Here is a 19,428-nt window from a genome sequence, read left to right as displayed (position 1 = left end):
CTGTTTTGACCAATGGCAGACCTGTGTCCTGACAAGATATCTTTTTCCTGTTATTCTACCGTGTTTACTGTTGGAACATTATCTTTGATTGTTATTTTTGACTCCCCTTTATTAATCTTTTTTTTTTTTTGCAAAGAGCTGAGGCTTGGCAGTTTTATTATCCTGTTTTCTTATTTTCTGATTTTGTCAGGTACAAAATATCATCTGCAAATAAAACCAACTTGTCTTGATTACCATACCAGTTATATTCTTGAATTTCAGAGTCCTTTATTTTCTTTGCCAAGGGCTCTATATGTAAAACAAACAAAGGGAAAGAGGGACACCCCTCTGTTAGGCCAGAAGTTATCAGAGAGCAACCTTTCCACTTTGTTTGCCTCTGATACCTCATATATCCTCCTAATTAACATTATTGTATCAGGAAATGCAAATGCTGCCATTTCCCTACTCATAAAACCCAAGCTTATTCTGTCAAATGCATTTTCAGCATCAAGACCCAACAACAGAAGAGGTATTTTCTTAAATTCTACTTCCCTCTGGATCGTCATTCTTCTGTTAATGTTGTCACATGTTTGCCTGCCCCCACAAAACCACATTGATCCAGATCTGTCAATTTTGGCAACACCTTTGCCATTCTTTCCTGTTATAGACATAAACACTTTATAACTGTGGTTTAAAATTGAAATGGGCCTATATGAAGCTGGGTCTGATGGGTATTTAGGTATTACAGCCACAACATCTTTTTTCCAAGATGTTGATGCTTTCCCTCCTTTTAAAATACTGTTAAATACAACCTTTCAGATCTTTATCACTTTCTTCCCTCCTAGCTTCCAAACTTCCACAAGAATATCATCTGTTCCTGGAGACTTTCCTGCAGATTGCCTATATGTATCAATTTTTATTTCATCTACTTCTGTCTTAACTGTTAATTGTTGAACCTCATTTACCTCTGACCTTGACATACTTAAGTCTTTCATAAATATTTCCATATGTACTTTTATTGATTTCCACATCCCCTGCTTTATACATATTTTCATAAAATTTCTGAAATTTCTGTAATATCTCTACAGGCTCTCTGGTTATTTTTCTTGGTATACTCTTCCTAAGTTTGGTAATGACATTTTATACTTTCTGTTGTCTAAATCATTGTGCTAACAGTTTTTGTGCTCTGGAGTTGTTATAAAAAACAGTTGCTTAACAGCAGTTATTCTAAACTTATGCATGTTATCCAGATACTCCCATATTTTCTCTTTAGCATTTTACAGTTGTGCTTCCTCTTGTTCTGTGAGACTCCTCTTATTCTGCAGTACTTAAACGTTTGTCAGTGCCTCTAAACAATTCCCATTACTTCTTAACCATATCTCCTTTTATTTTATTTATACTGTATTTTTAAATTCCACTTTCATTTATCCCACTCACTAGGTGTAACTTCTGAAGATTTTTTTTTATTTTCCCTAATAACTCTTGAATAATTTCGACTAGTCATTCCTTAAGTTCTTCTCTTTTTACCAGGAAGGTAGGGAAGCACAAGTGTCTCATTTTTACTTTATTACCCTGCATTTTTATCTTGGTTGTTATTGGTGCATGATCTCTTTGTTGTTATTAGCAGGTGATCTGAAACTTATTGGATGTTTGTCGAAGCTTTCAGTTATATGCACATGTTCCTGTGAAATACAATTTCTGTCTAGTCTAGCCTGGTTATTGTACCTTGGGGAATATGTAAATTCTCTGAGTTCCCACTACTTAATTAACGTCTTCCATACCAAATATTTTCATAAATTTCTTTAGAATTCTACCCTGTTTTCACTGCTCCAAATCAATTTCTAGTTCCACCTATAAGTAATATTCCATGCTGAAAGCTGATTTTCCCACTTCATTTTCTTAAGAGCCATAACAGAAGTTTTAAGTGGAATATAAATACATGCCAGCAACCCCTTACTACCACAAATCAACCATTATCTGTTTTCCTCTTCTATCACTATTGGAGCTCCTCTAGCAATTAGTATGAATACTTCCCCATTCCCCAATATTCTGCTGAATACTCATCCTGAAATCCTTTCTTTATCAACTTCACATGCTCACTTGTTTCCAAATGTGTCTCCTGTAGCACCGCTGTCTGCACTCTCTGTTTCTTAATATAATTTAATAATCTTACTTTTTTCTGCATGTGAATTTATTCACACTCCAAAATAATATGATACATTATTATTTCCACCCATATATGATAGATTTTTTTAAATATCTATTTCCAGCTTTTGTGATACATGCACCCACTAATGTTTAGCAGGTTGATCATTTATACAGTTGTTTCTTTTCATCACCATTTGAACCTGTGTCCCATTTTTACAACACTTTTTGTTTTAATGAAAACCCTCAAAAATGTACACATACACAGAACACCACAATAACCTGTTAACTTAAAACAAACACAGACAACTGTGTACACCTTCATATAATTAAGTTTAACCCTCCTAATAATGACAGTTGTCCCAAATTGACAGCTGTACCCACAAGCATTGCCTAATCTAAAATTAAGGACACCCATATTAAAGAACATGTTACAGCCTATGCTCCTACTTACACTAATTGTCGTCTGCTCTTGTCTTACCTTTATTTCCCTCCCAGATGTGAAAAACAGCTTGTATGCTTTTAGAAAACATTAACTTTTAGCCTTAAAAAATAGTGAATTAACTATCTTTAAATAAAACTAAACTGTATACTGTATTAGAAAATGCATTGAAGTACCAGGAAAGCTGCTACCTTTTATTCACTTCCAATCATTTTAAACTTTATTTTTTTACTGAGCTGCTTGTCCTTGTACATTTTAGTTTTGTGTTACCCTCAGCAAATAGTGTCCTGAACCCTCAAGATTTATTGAAAACACCTGTAGTCACTTCCATGGAAACATAAGAACAGAATGTACATCTTTCCTCAGATGCAGACTTCTCAACTCACACTCAACAATTATTTGCTGAAAAAATTCACGGTGTTCTGTTATTTTTAAAGCCCACTTGCTTAGACAAATACTTATTATTAGATTAAGTCAAGGGCATTAATCCAGACATTCACATTTGTAAAGGTAAGAGAAAACATTTCAACTCTACATAAGCAGTGCAGTTTTGCACTCCATCCTCCAGCCCACGATTGAGTATTAATTTAAACGTAATTTTGTCCATGCTTTCTTCTCTTTTTATATTGCAATGCCTACATATCTCAAAAGTAAAAATGAAAAAATAATTGTTTACTTTAGTATTTTATTACATGCAACAGTCATTGAAAATGTTTTACTATATAACGTGCATTTTATATCATGAAATATTGTATGCGAATACTGTTAAAAAAGAAAGTTGTTTTATTTACAGTTCTTTTTTCCCTTTAGTGTCCTTCCAAACATTGACATGAAGTGGGGTATGTGTTTTTCAGTCCCCCACAAGTTTTACAAAGTCAACAAAAGTCCAGTCTTTCTCAGCCACTTTTTCCTGTATAACCTTATTTCACAAATACAATAGATACTTTATAATCTCACATTTATTCACTAACTTCAGTGTTGCTGGTTTTCTTCCTGTTCTTCTCCATCTCCCAACCCTAGACTCTGATTCAAGTCCATGCCACTCCCGATTCTTGTAGTCACCTCCTGTGCTTTTCTCTCTCTCTCGCAAGCATTTCATTTGGAACATTGGAGAAGGTTTCATTGGCAAAGTCTGTGTATGCTTTACTGACAGAAGAGTAAGAAGCAAGAGTCCCCTTCTGTTTGATGGTGCACTTTTTGTTGAACAAACTTGTGTTTCCATCTTAACCTGTTCTGCATCAAAAAATTTCTTGGATCCTGCAGGAAAAAAATATTCTGAAGATAGCTGGATGCAGTAGTTTGAATCTCACACCTGCCTCTCAACGTTACCTGATGACTGAATTAAATTTATTTGTCTTCTTCCTGGTTTACAGTGAATACTCATTTTCTACAAACACTGTACTTCCCTTTTGCCACAGTTTTGCCTGGAGCAACTCTTTGTGCTGTTAGGTTTGCATCTTTACTAATAAAATTCTTGGCTGCTTTCTCATGGCCATATATGGAGCATACATACACATGGTGTACCCTTTGGGTCTATATTACGAAAGCGAAAAACCCTATACGTGAATACCAAAACATCGATCCCTATACTGCGAACCGCAAAAATCCCGAATGCACTAAACAGCAGAAAAAAAATTGAACTGTCATAGTCGGCCAACCCCACCACTAGCTATGTACTACCTACCCAAATAAAATAAATAAACCACATACATACACTAACCAAACCCTACTTCTAACCTAAAGTAAAGCACAAAACCCTACTTCTAACCTTACACTAAACCCCACATACACAACTAACTATGCACTATCCTTAACCCCTCCCTAACCCTAAGGTCTGTAACTACCGCACACGTCCCCTACATACATACACCCAAACAAAACAAATAATCCACATACATACATTTAACAAAACCCTACCTCCAACACCACTAAACCCCACATACAAAGCTATCTATGCACTATCCTTAACCCCTCCCTATAACCCTAAGGTCCGTAACTACTGCACACTTCCCCTACGAAAATATACACAAACAAAATAAATAACCTACATACATACATTTAACAAAACCCTACCTGTAACCCTACACTAAATCTAACATACATTACTTATCTAAGCACTTACTTTAACCCGCACCCTAGCCTAAACTCCATAACTATCCAACACTTACCTTATGCAGCTAATCCACAGATGGGCCAACCATGGAAATTCGATATTTCCATTTTCGCGATTTTCAACTTTCGATCTAAGTCCACTTCACGTTATATGGTACTACATTTACGTATTTGTGTAAACGTCTTTTCACTTTCCTAATATAGACCCGTACCCTTTCAATTAACATTTCCTGCTTTGAAATACTAGTCCAGTTGCTTGAGTGCCTTCATAAAACTAATACAGTTTGATGCCCTTCTATATCACTGTTGCAGTATTCTTTACCAAAGGGATTCCCTGTCAAGGGTAATCCAACGTCCGGCAAGTATACCAAAGCCTTAGGATTTTATAGACGTTGAATGTCACGTGTTTGCTCCCTGCTCAAGGCGCAGGGCATAAAAGTGATGTACAGACATTCATACCTCAGAACTTTTGCTGCCAGTCCGAATGCCATCATTGATTGTCATTCTGAACGCTGCTACTTCTGTGATGATTACTGAGCTGTGTTTCAGATAAGTGCCACATTAGGGTTTCTTCTTATCCTTTCTTTCTTTTCAGTGTTATGAGTTTACATGTGAACCAGAAATGGAAAATGTCAGTATGGGAGGCATATTCCCCATAAGGATCATCAAAAGCAGTATCTGTTTTGTTTGAGTGCTTCTCATGACCATACAAAGTGTTCTGTCTGCCAGGTGTTTGCCCCTAAGACCATATGTAGTCATCTCTCCTTCTTGTCCATTTACCTGGGGATCCAATGTGTTATATTGTTGACGCAGGGTGCTATGGAGGAATCCTTCCATCAAGGTGGTCCACCTCCTGCCAAGAAAATAGACATAAAGAGTCAAGCCTGATTCAGCTGCAGTCCTGTCTCCCCTGGACATCTCTCTCGAGGCTCATGAAGGCCCAGAGGATCACCTGGTTGTTAAATCAGATTCATCTGCCACTACTGCATCGGAGGTCGGCTTGGGTCCAGCTTCTTGCACGTCCTCTGAAGATCTGCATACATCTATTCCAGATGTTGAGGGGGAGCCTCGAATGATCATTTCAGTGGGTTCGAGGGGGTGTTTCCTAGTACATTAATTGAATGTAGTCAAGAGTCTGAACCTTCTCAAGTGTTTAGGGCAGACATCTCTGAAAAGAAAGAGAAAAAAAAAGCATATTTCCCCTGCTTGTAAAGATCCCCATTGTGAATTGCAGGAGTTTACCCAGGGGTTATTTAATGCTTTGATGGCATTGAAGCCTCCCCAACAAGTTTTTTTAACCTGTTCCCCTTTGGTCGTCTACCCCAGTCAAGAGGCTGATTCTGGGGAAGAGTCTTTGACATATACCTCTCAGATTCCTTCTCCCATGGATTATGGCTCAGAAGAGGAAGACTCTATTAACCCAGACTCCCCTTTTGAAGAACTCTGTTTTAGAGATACTATTTCACGTATGATGGAGTACTTTAAAATGTTACTGCTCTCAAGTTTCTGACATTTAGAAGAGGTGTTATGAGCTCCTCCAGGTGGAGTCCCCTAAGCCCTCTGCTCTACCTCCTGTCTTGGCTTCCCTTTTAGATTCCTTTTCTGCTGCTTCTGTGGCCCCAGAGTCTCAACCTCCAGCCTCTAGGAAACCTGGCATGTTTTACAAGGTGCATGATGACTGTAAGTTTCTCTACAAAGGTGCTTCTGCTGACAAACCCTCAAAGATTTTGCCTTCTACTAAACTACTTCCTTCAGGCAAAGACAGTAGGACCATGAAATGGCTGGGCTAGAAAGTATATACAGTAAAATCCCCGTTATCCGGGACTCAAGCAGCTGGCACTGTTAAGCAACCGGGATTTGATTGGCTAGTATGCTGGCATATGAGCCAAACAAAAATTGCAAAGTGGAGACACTTCTACTCAGTGTGGAACAGCCAGTAGTTCTGCACTGAGTGGACGTGGCTCCGCTCTGTGATTTTTGATTGGCTCATATACTGATATATGAGCCAATCAAAAATGGCAAAGCAGAGCCTCCTCTGTTCAGTGCAGAACAGCCTGCTGTTCCACATTGAACAAAAGAGGCTCTGCTTTGCGATTTTTGATTGGCTGGTATACAAGACAATCAAAGATCGCAAAGCATATCTCAAGCAACTGGAACATAAACTTAACTGGAATCTACCAATCCCCACCAATCCCCATGCTGGTTAAGTGAGACTTTACTGTACTTCTGCCACCATGGCTTTTTGGGCTATTAATTACCAGACCCATATGACCAGGTATATTTTAGTCCTTCTTTCTCAGGCTTTCCAGGCTATCTCTGACCTTCCTGATTCTGAAGGGAAGACGTCTGCCCTTTCTGTACTGGACTCTGCTTCTCAAGTAGCCCACTAATTCATTAAATGTAGTTATGATGCAGCTGATGCCTCTTTTAGAGATGCTGCTTCTGGTTCCGTTTTGAGACGTTACTCTTGGTTTCATCTCCAGGCTTTGCCTGATGATATTAAGGCTAAAATGTTGGATGCTCCTCTTGATAATAAGAATCTATTTAGTTCTGCAGCTGCTATGCTTTTTAAGTCTGTGCAGGATAAGGGGGAAGACCTTCCATGAATTTAAGCGCATTTTTGATTATCATATTCTCAAATTCCAAAGGAATTATCGCTCTAAATCTGCTTTTGTTCACAGATAGCCTCACCCCCCTCCAAAGGTTAAAAGGGTTCAAGGCAGCTTCCTCCTGCTAAATCTACTCAGACACCCACTTCGACTTCCTTTTCCAGACAAACCAGATTCTGTCTGTCTCTTTTCCATTTCTTCTGTCAGGTTCCTTTATCTCTTCATCTTTCTCTGTCCCTTCCAATTGGTTAAGGATCACTCAAGACTCTTGGGTTTTGTCCATCATCCTCCAAGGATGCTTCATGGTATGGAAATTCCCTCCTCCTTTTCTGGGCATCCCATAACTTCCTGAGGAACATCTTCCTTTCTTTCCAAAGCTACTTCAGGGCCTTCTCTCTCAACGCACCATTCAAGCTGTTCCCCCTTCCCAGGAGGGGAAGGGTTTTTATTTCAGAAGGTTTGTGGTTACCAGGAAGGAAGGCACCTGGAGACTGTTTTGGACCTCTCTTAGCTCAACACCTTTCTGAAAATTCCTTCTTTCTGGATGTTATCCTTCAGACCCTGTTTCCTCCTCCTCTTCCTCAGGCTTTCCTAGTCTCTCTGGATCTCAAAGGTGGTTATCTTCACATCCCCTATTCATCCCCTTTTCAGGAAGTTTTTGTGTTTCTCTCTTTCTTTCTTGTATTTTCAGTTCTGTGTTTTGCCCTTTGGTCTTCCTACTACCCCAAACGTTTTCAGCAAATGCCTCACATCTGTGATTGCTTTTTGCAGGATGAGAGGGATTCAGATCTTTTCTTATTTGGAGAATCAACTTATTTAGGCTTCCTCCACCAAAACCTTTCTTCAACACCTCCACTGTACTGTTTGTCTCTTACAAAGCGTGGGATTTGCAATGAACTTCCAGAAATTAGTCCTTGTTCTTCTCAGGATCATGTTTCTTGGTTGCAGGCTCCAGACCATGTCTATGCTGGCCTTCTTGCCTTCTGTGAAGGCTCTTTCGTTGATCGCCTTTTTTCACTCTCTTCTTCCTCAGGTTTGTTACAGCCAAGGAATTTCTCAAGGCTCTAGGATGCATGGCTTCCACCGTTCCTATGATACCTCTTGTCAGACTCCATATGAGAAAACTACAGTGGTTCCTAAAGTCAGTGCAACTCCAGCCCTGTCATTTTCTATATTTTTTTAGTCCCTATTCTTCCATGCCTCAAGCTCGAGCTTCAGTGGTGGATTCATCAGCTCTCTCTCAATCTGGCACTTCCTTTTCAGCCACCAGTCCCCGCTCAGGAAAATTTTTTATTTGCCTCAGACACTGACTAGGTTGAGAGTCTGTTTTGGTCCCCTCAGGATCCAGGGTCTTTGGCTCCCTCATCAGAGGTCAGACCACATTAATATCAAAGAGATGAGTGCTGTCCTTTTCACCCTTCAGAACTTTCATTCTTTTTTTTTCCTTGACCTTTCAAAATCTTTACAGACAATACCACAGTGATGTGGTACATCAACAAGCAATGGGGGACACGTCCCTACCTTCTTTGTAGGCTGGCTGTTCAAGTGTGGAATTTAGCTGTCCAGTATCACGTTAGTCTTCAAGCTGAATATATTCCTTCAGAGCAGAACATAGTGGCAAACTCTCTGTGGAGGTCTGTAACACAGGCTCATGAATGGATGCTTCACAGAGATGTGTGTCTGGACATTGCCCATCAGTGTGGTACTCCTCAGATCTTTTTGCCTCCCCTTTGAACAGACAGCTTCCTCTTTTTTGCACCAGTGTCCCAAGTCCTCTGGCCTTGGAGGGTGGGTCCCCCTGTCTTTGTCTTGGAGGGGGATGTTTCTCTCCCCCTTCCTTTCATTCCTCCAGAATGTTGTTGTTGACTCCCTTTTGGCCCAGACAGAATTGCATTGGTTCCCACCTCTTCAGCACCCAGCCAAGGGCAGTCGCCACAAGTTACCTCACAGGTGGACCTTCTCACACAAGTCAAAGAATCTCTCATCCATCCTTAATTGTCCACTCTTCAACTGACATTGTGGGTGACATGATTTTGATCCCTTTTAGGCACCTTTTTTCTGAGGACATGCTTAAGGTTTTGCAGGAGGCCAGAAAATCCACTACCAGGAAATCCTGTGTGTCCATATGGAAGAGATTTACTGTTTGGTGCCATGGCCGTAAGCAGGATCCACTTTCTGTGGAGATCCCTCTTGTTCTGTCTTATTTGTGTGAATTGATCCATGCTGGGTTGACATATTCCTCTGTTAATTTCTGCTTGTCTGCCATTAACTCTTCCTCTGGCCTCTAGGTTTGAGGTCAAGCAATGTCTTAAAGGCGTCCTTCATGTCAGACCTCTCAGGAAACCTATTATACCTTTCTGGGACCTTAATTTTGTTCTTAAAAAATTGGCTCAGGCTCCTTTTAAGCATGCAGCGTCAGCTTCCTTGCAGCTTTGTACATGGAAGTGTAGTCTTCTTTTGGGCCTTCTTCAGCTAAGAGAGTGTCTGAATTCCAGGCTTTTTTTTTGCTGTTCACCATTGTCTGATTTTTCTTAGGGACAGGGTGTGTCTTTGTACTAATCCTTTTTTGCCCAAGGTGGTTAATGAATTAGTCTCCTTTTTTCCTTCTCTGCAGTCTGCTAGTGAGAAGATTCTTCACACCTTGGATTTGCATAGGTAGTTCAGATATTATTTGGATAAGAATAAGGCCATTCGCAAGTCTGAGCAACTTTGTTTCTTTTCATCCCAGGTCCCTATGTTTGTCTGTTTCCAAGCAAACCATTTACTTTTAGATCTCCAAGGCCATTTCCTTTTGTTGTTCCTTTCATGTTAAAGGCCTTTCTGCTTCAGTAAAGGCTCATTCTACTAGGGCTATGGCTTCCTCTGGTGCTTTTTCTCAATCGATTGGATACCAATTCAATCCTTGATCTTGCTACTTGGAACTCTGTCCATACCTTTAGTAAGGAGCACTAGTTAGATGTCGTTTCCAAAGAAAGGGCTGGCTTTGCCAGAGCTATCCTGCATGGTTTTCTTGAGGGCTGTTTGGGGCCTTTCTCCTTCCAAGTTTCCGCTTGGGCTTTTTTATTCTGTCTTTGGTAGAGAATACTGCAACAGTGATATGGAAGGACATAGTACAGTTCAGTTGTGTAAAATCTTACCATAACAGTAGATGTTCTTCTCTTCACTGTTGCAGTATTCACTACCTCCCTCACCCCCCTTCTGCTCCACTCTGTTCCTTTTTCCTCCTCCTACTTCCTAGGATTGTTGTTCCTCCTGGGGCTATTCATTTCTGAGTTATGTATGTCTGTACATCACCTTTATGCCCTACGCTTTGAGCAGGGAGCATACTCATAACCTGCAATGTCCATAAAATCCTAAGGCTTTGGTATACTGGCCAGATGTTAGGCAACCCTTGGCAGGGAATCCCTTTGGTAAGGAATACTAAAACAGTGAAGAGAAGAACATCAAGCTGCAAGATTTTAAGCAAGCGTACTTTCCTTCTAATTTCTCTGGTACAGCAGAAAATCTTAGATTTTCACTATGTTATATCCTCTAATTCTACCATTTTTTGAAAATTTCTTCTTGAACAGTCTCAAACTTATCCAGCCTTTTCTAAATTTCAGCCACTGATTTTTGAAATTTTATCAGCTCATCTGAGCATCTGTTTAATTCTTGCTGCTGCTGGTATGATTGCATCTTTACTAACACAGGTCTTGGCTGCTTTTTCATGGCTATGTTTGGAGCATACACACAATGTGCCCTTTCAAGTAACAAATCTGCCGTGGAATACCAGTCCAGTTGCTTATTTGTTCCGTCATAAACTTAATACAGTCTGTCCCTTCCATTTTCTCTGGTACAGCAGAACATTTCTGGTTTTCTCTGTGCCATGTCCTCTAACTCTACCATTTTTTGAAACAGCTCTTGAGCAGTCTCGTACTCAAGCCAGCCTTTCTTCATTTCATCCTCTGATTTCTCAGAATATATGTTGAAAGCTTCTTCCATTTTTCCCAACTTTTTGGTATTTAAGTTGATTTTCTCTTTCAGTGTTTCGTTTATTTTAATCAGCTCTGAGCTCACTTGATTTATTTTTCCTCAAAATTACTGGAAGACATATTTTGTACCAAAGATAGAGCTTGAACTGCTTTTTGATGAACAGCTGCAGAATTCTTCCCAGTTAGTTTTTTTCACTTTTTCTTTTAGTTCTGGCTCTTTTAAGTTTCTTCTTTGCTGGCATTCAGGCAGTGTACGTACTAGCCAGTAACTGAATTTTATTAAAACCAACAGAATTACTAGCCCTTACCCCTCAATTCCCTTTTTCACACTGGGTGAGATGAAATTAAATTGTTGATTAATGTGTAGTCATCTTGGAAGGTGGGGTCTTCCTCCTTAACCACATTTACTATAGATCTTGCTTCAGTTAGTCACTGAACTGACACCAGTACTACGGTAGCGGGTATCCAGTGATGTTCACAGTCCTTGTCAAGGAAAGAGTAGATTGGCACTGTATGCAGTCAATAACTACAAAAAGAAACTCTTTTACCCCTCACGCTTTTAGAGAGGTTTCATGTAATACCTTTGACAGAAGTGTGGTCCAGGGCATTATCAGTAATGCAGACTTTTTAGACAGGAGCTTGCAGTCTTTTTCTGACCTTTATAATTCATTTTTGTAGGTTTTTTTGCTCTTGGATTAATGCCTATGTCAGCTCAAAGGGTGCCATTGACATCTTTACTGTCATTATGCAGGAAACTGAGTGTCCTGTAAGAGGAACCAATGTATTTAGATTACTTTTGTTTATTCAATCATCTGTTACTCACTCTATCCAAATGAGGCTCACAGTAGCACTGTAACCCATTCTGACACTTGGTAGATGCAGGACAATAAGAGTTGTTCCTGAAGGGGTGCATATACATTTGCAGGCAGCTGGAATGAACACCGATTACCAGCAGCATGTCTTTGGAATCTTGAATGAAACTAAAGCACTTGAACACAGGGAAGATTTCCAGACTCATTACAGAAGGCACTCCATCTAAGAACAAAGCTGGAGAGCTAAAAGTTGTGACGCAGCAGTACTTAACAATGTACTGCTTTCCATCCCCACAATGAAAACCATGTGGAAGAATTACTGGATCTTGAAACACTCTTCTAAGATTGCAACTTACACTTGTCTTGTAGGTTAACCTTTTTTTTTTCCTGCCTTGCAATTGCAGTTTGTTTAGAGGCAAGTGACATGCTGATATGAGAATTGTCATCCTTCTTTTTGTCTTGTATGTGTCAGAAGACCTATGTAACAGATTTCTTGAAGATTTCAGAAACATGTTTTTTTTTTTCCTGTCTGCAGTAAAGCAGCTAGAAATTACTCTTCGGAAGACTGCTTGTGGCTGTTTTATATAAACATGTAGACTTTCTTCCTTACTTCTTTGTTTAACTTTTAACAGTATTTTTCAACAGTGTCCCTTTTGTCTGCAGGTGCCTTTTGCCATTCATCGGCATCTTTGAAATTGTAGCCTTATTAATAGAGCAATAATGTCTTGCGTTTCAGTTATTCTTGCTTCTTGAAATCCTTTTGTTGTTGTTCATAGTTCCTTAGCTGTGGAAATTACTTGGTTCGTCTAGCTAGTTGTTGATTCAAAATCCAAGAGAAAGGTGGTGGTTCTGTTAAAAAAAAAAAAAATCTTCAACACCCATTAATTTTTTTGACTTTAGCTAATGCAGTTTTCAGCTATTGTCATTATAACTATGTAAGTGGGGACAGCATCAACAAACACTCAAAGCTCATCAACTGATAATTTTTTTTTTCCTTGGCATAATTTCATGATGCAGAATAGCATGGTACTTCTGATGTTGCTTTGTGGGCCTTTGCTGGCTGTCCTACTTTTAGTCTGTTCTTGAGAGTCCTTTTATTGGCTAGTTCTTTTCTTAATGTTAATTTCCTGGTGTGGGTGTGTGCGTGCGCATGAGTACTCGTGCAGCATGCTGAAGCAAACAACACCAGCACAGTGGAGTGCACTAACCCGTAATCCCCAATTTTTGTTAGCCACTTGCTCTCTCCAGACCATTTCCTAACCTATTTCAGTAGACTGATCTGTAGTCCAACTTGCTAACCTTCATTGTGTTCCTGCTGTTATTATCATGAAATACGACTGCCTGAAAAACTTCCATATGTGCCTAAACTCCTCTGTAGCATACAAGAGAGAAATCCCTGACTACAGTCCAGGTGATATAGCTTTGATTAGCTGCTCAGGTGCTTCAAGGAGAGGTAATGGGGATGGAGGGAAGCATACTGGACATCTGTGTAATGTGGCTTTGGCAGTGGCTTGAGCTCAGAGAAATGATACCTTGCTGGGGGAGTGACTGAGAAGGCATGACCAACTTTGACCAAGGTTTGGGACACAAGCTTGTGAATATTTCCAATTTCCCACCCAGGCTAACACTGACATCAGCACACTGGAGGAGATAGGTTGGGCATAAGAAATGCCCCTCCCCATGCTGCAGTATTATGACATCCTAGCTGGTTTGTCCGACTGTGCAGTACTGGCAGGTGTTGGCTTAGAGCTTACAAATGAAGGTGAGGTTTCCAGGTGTAGGGTTCTCCTTGAAAGGGAGATGGCCCTGGTATGAGGACACCAGGAAGTTTGTCAGGGAACTGTGATAATGGAATCATGGGAAGCTAGTAATGAAACCCTTAAGTCAGCAGCAAGTGGGACAATAAACTTCCTGTTGGGCCTGAATCATTTATGACTTTAGGCGATGCTTAGCAGAGAGATTGGCTGAGTAGTCATGTCTCACAAGACTGTTTTGTTTGCTGTAATAGTGTGCGGACAGGGACCCTTTTGGAGTGGAGTCCAGGAAAGAAAAGCTGTGACAGAAAAACAGCAGTCTGAAACATCTGTTTTACAACTCAAAGATGCATTCATGACTTTCAAAGGTACAAATATGCCATTCCTGCTCCAATATTTTGTACTTGAATTAAAGCAAATACAGTAGTTAAGTCATTATATACTGCAGTGGTGGTGCTGCGGTAGCGTTGTCGCCTCACAGTAAGACGTTGTCCTGTTCGATTCTCAGCTAGAGCGTCTTCTGTGTGGAGACATGCGTGAATGGGCGTACCTTCGTTGAAGGTGGTGCGTCAGGGCTGGCAACTCGGCATGTAAAAATCTACTGCCAGTTATTAGCGGACCGGAGTTCTGCTGTGGCGACCCCTAACCGGGAAAAGCCAAAAGACACAACAACAACAACACAACAACAATAGTTAAGTCATTAGATACAGTATGAATTTTGCAGGCATTTTATAAGCAAACACTGGGCTGTGGAATTAAATAAGTGTACGAGTGCACCATATGTAATGTTATGTTAGTGAGGCTGGATAAGAGGAGTAAAGAATGTGGGAGGGAAATGTTGAAATGTTAAAGCAAGTGTAGAAGATTTAAAGATAATAGAATGGAGAGTATGTTATGGATCAGATAAGTTGAGATTGAGGTGCTCTTGAATAATCTGAGGAAAGTTAAAAGGTTTCTGATAGCAAGAAAAATGAATATTCATGAATGGATTATGGATGTAGAAGGGTTGGGTGTTTGCAGAACTATTATCTGCTGTTGTATGCATTATGCAAGGTTACTTAGCAGAAAAAAGAAGAGAATATTTAAGCTTGTTCCACAGTACCTGTCTCAGTTCCCTTCCTTTCCCCTGTGAGCTGGTAGATGGACTGCATTTGCTAACTCATTGTGGCGTTTGCATTTAATGGGATACTGTGGATTTGAAACTGATGTGATTACCTATGCCTACCTGTTTATTTTTTAAATTAATTGTCATCAAAAGTCAAGATGTCCCCCAAGTTGGATGTACAGATCTTGACTGATGACTAGTTTGTTGATAATTTGTTTTCCAACACGAACAGCACCATCATCAACCCCCTATTTTTCTTTTTTTTTCTACGTGGGATCAGAGTCTTGCATCAACTTTTGTTATCTCTGTCAGTTCAGTGCCACTTTTCTTCTTTCTTCAACAGTCATGTCTGAATGCCGCTGGTCTTCTCTCACAAAATCCGTCTGTTTCTTGGCTGGATGTCATTTCTTCTTGCTTTCATATTCATCAGATCATCTTCTGCTTTCGTGCACATGTGCTCAAACTACTGCAGTTTGTTTTCTTTGACCTTCTCTGCAGTTGGAGCTACTTGGGCTTCTTCTCTGATGTAATAAATTCTTCGTTTGTACCTCAGTGTGCATCCTGGTACCCATCTCAGGCACTTCATCTTCATTATGGATAGCTTTCTAAACTGCTCTGCCTTCACTGCCCATATTTCTGTACCATACAGAAGCACTGATCACACCACTATTTTGCATACCTTAACTTTCAGCTGTTTGTCATTCTTTTGACATACACTGTGCCAGCTGACTTCTGTGCTTTCGCAGTAATAGTGTGTCCCATTGTTCTTTTAATTGAAGACCCATTGCATGAGCCCTCCAGGATAGGTCTGAGGAGTCTGTGGTCATAAATTGGTTGCCTAAGTGGCATTGGAAGGGAACACCCATGGTTTGTATGCAGGCCTCTTTCCATCATGACAGCTCATTTTTTAGGCATGGGACAAGAATTATCATTAAATTTAGAGTGTGGCTGTGCTGACACCGCACATTCTTTAGGTACCATTTTGTTTTCCTCACGTGCATCTTGGCAAGGGGAGTCATCAGGATGCAAGATGCCATGAATCCTAGAGCTCTGATGATCTCTCTGGCCATCGCCAGTTCCTGCAGGTGGAGATTTTGGAAGTATGCATATAGAAAGATGACCTTTTCTTTTGGGGAGGAACTCCATTTGTTTTTCTGTGTGCAGCAGGCCCCATAAGAATGGCAGTATTCAAGAGGGGGGTTATATTTCACTTTTTCTAAGTTCATGGAGGAGAAACCAAGGTCTGTGAAGGTGGAAATGGTCAGATTTAGGGAAACTTGTAGCTCCTCCACAGATGAAGCTTAAATCACATAGTCATCTAGATAGGGTTAAATTTGCATGCCCTTTGCCCTGTAATTTGCCACTACAGGAACCAGACATTCTGTAAATAACCTGGGAGCAGAAGGTAAAGAGTGCAGAAAATTTGAAGTGTTTGTTACCTGCCCTCAAGCTGAAGTATATATTCTTTGCAGCTTTACTATGGGGATGTGGAGGTAGAGATCTTTTCAATCCAGGGTGACCGTGTAGGCCTGTGGAAAAGCATTGGCACTCATTTCTGGAGTGTGAGCATTTTCAGTTTAGGACTTCCAGAAACATGTTCAGCTTTAATAAGTCTAGGATAGGTTCTCCATGTTCCTTCTTTTCTTGGTACTATAAAAACCCATAAGCAGTATTCTTTCCCTTTTTCCACTGGGGGCTGGTCCTATGGAGTCCTGTTGAAGAAGGATTTTATTTGGGCCTGAGCGTCGTAAGTGTTCTCCTTTTGGGGAAAATGGTATACAGTTATGAAATGGAGGATGAATAAGCTGCAACTTGTAGCCTTTTCTAATATTCTGAAGAACCCATTGATGCTGAGTAATGTTCACCCACTTTCTCAAGAAAAGAGAAAGTGTTCCTAATAGTTTTATTTGAGGAGAGGGGTATTTGGTAGGGCTTGATGAAGGAAGGTGCCCAGCTGAATAATGGCTGCTTCTCACTGCCTTCCTGAGGGTTGGGGTCCATTTGGCCTTGGTCCCCCTGTCACCTTGTCATCTCTCCTGTTATCTATATGGTATGTCTATCCTAGTCCACTCCATCTCTTTCTGGCATGTGAGAGAGAAAAAAAACAGGCTTGGTAGGGTAATCCATACTAAACCTTTGGGGACTGTACCTACAGAAAGTCCTTGACAGTTTGAAGGGACTTAGCCTTATCCTCAATTTTTTTAATAGCTTGGACCTTGGATCCAAACAGAAAGCCTTTGTCTAAAAGGTGCATTTAAGACTTCTGACTTAACATGTTCTAGAAGAGACGACTTTCTATAATGGGCATGTATTGTAATAACTGACCTCAAAACTGCTGCCCTTCCAGAGACCTTCAAAGTATCAAAGACACAATGTAAGGAATGTTTAGCTACTTGGGAACAGGAATTAGAGTTCTATAAATTCCTTCTATGGAGTTCTATTTATAGTCCCCTGTATTTTTACTTTATTTTGTCCTGGAGAGTTTCCTTAAACTTGACCATGAAACTTGCATTTCAGAGGTCTCATGGCCAGGGTAAATGTATATCTTCTTGCCAAATGTATACAGGGTTCTACTCTCTTTCTCATTAGACAAGGGATTTTAGAGGTGCTGCTTTTGGCTGCATTGGAGTTTGAGGAAAAGACTTCAATGTCAAGAACTGAGTTCTTGAAAAAGTGTTTATGGGAATCTTGAACCCTATAAAAACTTTCTGGCTTCCTGGGGGCAGGTGTTTGGGAGTTGAGCTGCACTGAAGAGTCAGAAATAACATCATCCATAACTGCTAATAATGGAGGAATGGCTGGAGGTGTCTGCTCAGAAAGCCTAATAAGTTATCCAACTCTTTTCTTAAATTTGAGATAATTCTGAGCCTCCCAGTTGAAGAATTCCCTGATCTTATGGGGAGTGTCTGAAGATAAAATCCTCAGGTGGTGATGCTTGAGGCAAGGTTTTTATCTGACATAGAGTCAGCATATAACACTGAAGAAATTTGGTCAACATATTCTATCCTATCCTTATCAGAGTCATAAAAATCAGAAGACTCCTAGGGAGAGTTGTCTATGTTTCATTTTCCAGGAGGATATCCTGTAGCAGTGGTTGTACCAGGGCTGGGCTGCCTGGATCCCATGAAATCTATGAGATCCTCAACCAGCTTAGCAAGGTCCTGTGGGTAGGTGAGATTAGGACCTAGAAAGCTTGGAGCAAGGCAAGTTGAAAACTGCCTTCATTTGCTTGAGCCTGGGCCTGGGCTAAGGTGTGGGGTCTGATGCTTAGGCCACAGACAGCCATCCACTGAATGCAATAATTTGGCTGAGGATTCCTTTAAAATCCTGGGGATAGATGTTAAGGGGAGAAACAGCATAGCAGATTCCAAAAGTGTCTCACTAGAGGCCTCTGCTGCGCACACTGTCATTAGAAGGGCCTGCAAATAAATTTGTATTCCTTCGATGATCACAAGCCTAGGCAAACTGTTGGGCAGTGACCAATTGTTGACTGGAACCCTTTGTGTCTTTGGATGGTTCGTCTTACAAGGAAATCCTCAGCCTGACCAACAGACACTGTAGTGCATGAAGGCCACTGAGCTTCCTTTGTGCATGAAACAATTTTTGTCATGATTCTGCCGTACAATTTATAGTTCTGGAGTTAAATGAGGACACTAGAGACAATTGGGCAAGACGTGTTTAGGGCCCAGGCAAAAAAGTAGGTGTGTGTGGAAGTCTCAATGAAGGAAGTGTTTCCCATACTCTAGGCAAGCATTCGACTTAACAACTGATATCTAACAAAATTTAAATTAGGAAAAAAAAGTCCCCTAAAAGTGTACTTATCTTTACTGATCAAAGTTCTTGCTTTGGTCCGACCAGTGACACTTCAAAGTACAGTTGAGGGCCTGACAATGAGAAAGAACAGAAAATATGGTGCCAGTTGATGACTCTTATACCCTGACATCCTGATGTCCGAGGGATGTCCATCTGGCAAGACAAGAGGGGTGAGGTTTAAATTCTCTGATATTCAGGCTAGCCAGGGACCTCCACAGCAGGAAATTTCAAGGAGCAGTTAGCAGTGAAGACACTCAAGCATCTTCACTTACATTAAGAGTAAACAACTGTACTTTCTCAAACCATTTTTGTTCTTGTTCCAATGTCTAAATTTGTGCTTTTATGTGATGTATATTTTTTAGTATGAAAAAAAAAAACAGCTTTTAAGAATAATACATTGGCTTTGCTAAGACATGATTGTTTAATACCTATTTTGGAAGTAATTCCACTCGGCCAGTTAATATGATGAGTGTAAACAAAAGATGGAATTTAAGTCAGAGCCAATTAATAATGAGGTTTTGACTGCAGCTGTTTCGTTGTCTGTTGTCATTTTAACTCTGTAGTTTCACTAAATTTTCACTGATAATTTAGATTTAACAGCTTTGGGTGGAACTGTGGTGTTGGGTTTAATTTTGCTGCCTTAAAGTGTTTAACTCTGCAGCCTGGTTTCTAGCTAGGATACCTTT

At 40.3% G+C, this 19,428-nt stretch overlaps 1 protein-coding gene across 1 annotated transcript in view; it reads left to right on the top strand.

Annotated features, from left to right (window-relative positions):
* The window catches only part of PHF8 (PHD finger protein 8), a 3,148,719-nt gene that overhangs the window by 1,432,842 nt on the left and 1,696,449 nt on the right, over window positions 1–19,428 (top strand). The window lies entirely within an intron of this gene.

The sequence above is a fragment of the Protopterus annectens genome, chromosome 8.part0 (assembly GCF_019279795.1).
Source record: "Protopterus annectens isolate FY-2018-M chromosome 8.part0, PAN1.0, whole genome shotgun sequence".
NCBI classification, from domain to species: Eukaryota; Metazoa; Chordata; order Ceratodontiformes; family Protopteridae; genus Protopterus; species Protopterus annectens.
Note: the sequence above shows the minus strand (reverse complement) of the source record. Positions and strands in the feature narration are given on the sequence as shown.